Source organism: Nannospalax galili, unplaced genomic scaffold (assembly GCF_000622305.1).
Source record: "Nannospalax galili isolate Female #2095 unplaced genomic scaffold, S.galili_v1.0 scaffold87, whole genome shotgun sequence".
Lineage (NCBI taxonomy): Eukaryota > Metazoa > Chordata > Mammalia > Rodentia > Spalacidae > Nannospalax > Nannospalax galili.
The window spans coordinates 13,871,495-13,874,198 of NW_008360320.1; positions in this window are offsets into that span (position 1 = coordinate 13,871,495).

Consider the following 2,704-nt stretch of genomic DNA (forward strand, 5'->3'; position numbering starts at 1 on the left):
CCAATATTTCTTTTTCTGAGAGTTCCAGTTTACTTAATATGTTTATTTCCACTTGTTTCCACTGTTGTGTTAATGATATAACTTAATTCCTCCAGAATGAATGGGGAAGAGGCTCATGAAATCCAACACTTCCCTGAGTAGCTATGAGGAATTATTGCCTGGGTAAGGGTGTTGTCAGTTTTCTTCAGGGATGTGGTTCCTGAGTGGCTACCCATGCTCCCGTAGATGATCCTATACCCATGCACATGCAGGCAACAATAGGCTTTAAAAATAGATAAACTTGGGAGGGAAAAGTGGGGGTGGGATGGTTAGGGGAAGAATTGGAGAGGAGAAAATGAGGGGTGGATTATCAAAACACCTTATGTAGAGCTATGAAATTCTCAATTCCAATATATGGGGTCAAGTAAAAGAAGAGGATAGGCAGGGCAAATAATTCATAAAGTTCTTTAAATAGATCCAAATCCTAGAGAAAAGAGAAGATCAAGAGAGCAAAAGATGTACCTGGCACATTGTCTAACAGGCCTAGTGAGTATTCATCTGGAATTAAAGACAGGGACATTCCAGGAGTTTCTCCAAAGATAAAAAATATGAGAAAGAAAATATTTTGGTTTTAGAGCATCATTCAGTCAAAAAAGTATTATCTCGGAAGCTCTGATTTATTATAAGATCAGATGGAAACTATCACTAATTTTTTTCCCCTGAGTTGTTTTTAAAAATTGTTTTCCTCTTGACAATGAAAGCTGTTTTGTATTTATAGGACTCCATTTAAAAATAATTTAGGAAACCAAAAGGCTGTACAAGAAGATGCAGTGGCAGAAAAATCTGTCTACTCATCTATCTGATGAGGATACTGCTCAGATCACTCGTATTATGTGAAATGAATACGGGTCTCAAAGTTCTTGAAAGAAGATTTCATAGTTCATGAAGGGAATCTTGAAATTAAAGATTAATATTATAGAACAAAATGTATGTAATATGTGTAATATGTGAATATCTAAATTCTAGTTCTGCCACAAAGTCGCTGTGTAGTTTCTATGATGTTAAAGACTCAAATGAAATTTTGTGACTTTCTATATTGTCATGAAGAAATTACAAGAATTTATTTCAGTTATGAAATTAGATAACATAATGTATGTAATTAACAGTTCAGGTGCTATAATGTCCTTACCAAGTGGCAGATATGTTTTCTTTACCTACTGCTTTATCTATACCAATCTGTCTATATACATATATATATATATATATCATCTATCTATTTATTTATCTATCTATCTCTATATCTACCTATCTATCTAATCTATCTATCTATCTATCTATCTATCTATTCTTTTAAATTTCTATTTCCTATGAGAAACGTCAGCAGAAAGCACTCTTATTGCAGTAATAAGCTTTGAAATTTGTATGTGGTATGTGTTGGGGGAGAAGGAGACAAACAGGTAATTTCTCTCACCAAATCACTCCACAGGACAGCAAAAGTGAAAAGGAACTGAGGGAGGAAAAGCCAGGAGGCCAAGATCAGCAGAGCCAAGCACCAAAACTCAGGAATGCTGAAGCTGTGGTGACCAGCATTATTTTTTAGAGAATACTCAAGGTGTTGTCATGATAACTGGCCATCCATCAGGTGCTAAGTCTACAAACAGTACTTTCAATTAAAATTTTCTATTAAAGGGGCTGAAGAGATGGTTCAGTGGTTAAGAGCACTGGCTGCTCTTGCAGAGGACCCAGGTTTGATTCCCAGCACTCACATAGCAGCTAATAACTATCTGTGACTCCAGTTCCAGGAGAATCCATCATTCTCTTCTGACTTCCGGGCACTGCATGACAAAGGTGCACTTACATACATGCAGACAATACACTCATACACATAAAAAATAAATAAAAATTTAAAAGACCCTTGCTATTAAAGTTCTTAAATTTAGGAAGTAGATCTTGGATAGTTGCTAGATTACAAAAGTCCTGAAAATCCATTAGGAAAACCATAGAATGAAAATTTTTAAAAATCAAGCCAGGTCACAAAGAAGACTTCAAAGGTCCCTGTTGGCCTAGGGGCAGATAGTTATAGTGTCTAACACTGCAGTGAAATGGGACCTGCTTTTAAAGGCAGAGGGTTTGGGGGCACTGGGAGGGGCTGGAAGATGCAAAGACTCCCCCTTCCCATTTCAGATTGGGCAGAGCTTTGAACGTAACAGAAGGATCTTCCTTATATTGGAGAATAATCCAGCCCTCAATACCATCTTATATCTGCTATGGCTCTAGAGCACAGCAGCAAGAGTGTCTTAATATATAATAGATAAAATTTCATCCAAAAAATAAAATAAAATAAATATTATTGTAAACCCAACCCCCAACAACAATTCCTATTTTAAGTTTAAACCCACAACTTGTGCTGTTAATACTTAATATACTTAATTGGAAACCTAGATCCAAAAAATTGAAATGGAATCTTTCACCCTCAAACAAAATGAGTAACTTTAGGTTTATGGCATATCGTTTAGATCAACACACATTCAAAAAGGAGGCAGGGGATACAGAGGTTTCCAAAGCAAAGCTGTGATTGAACACATCCAATTAGGTAGATGTCTATACAGAGTGTAGTGGGACATCTGGTAAGGCTCTGCATGGATTTATGTGCACACACCTGGAGACCCCAGATCCCTCCATGACACATCTATGTACAGGGAGCTAAGGGAGGAAGTCACTTTCA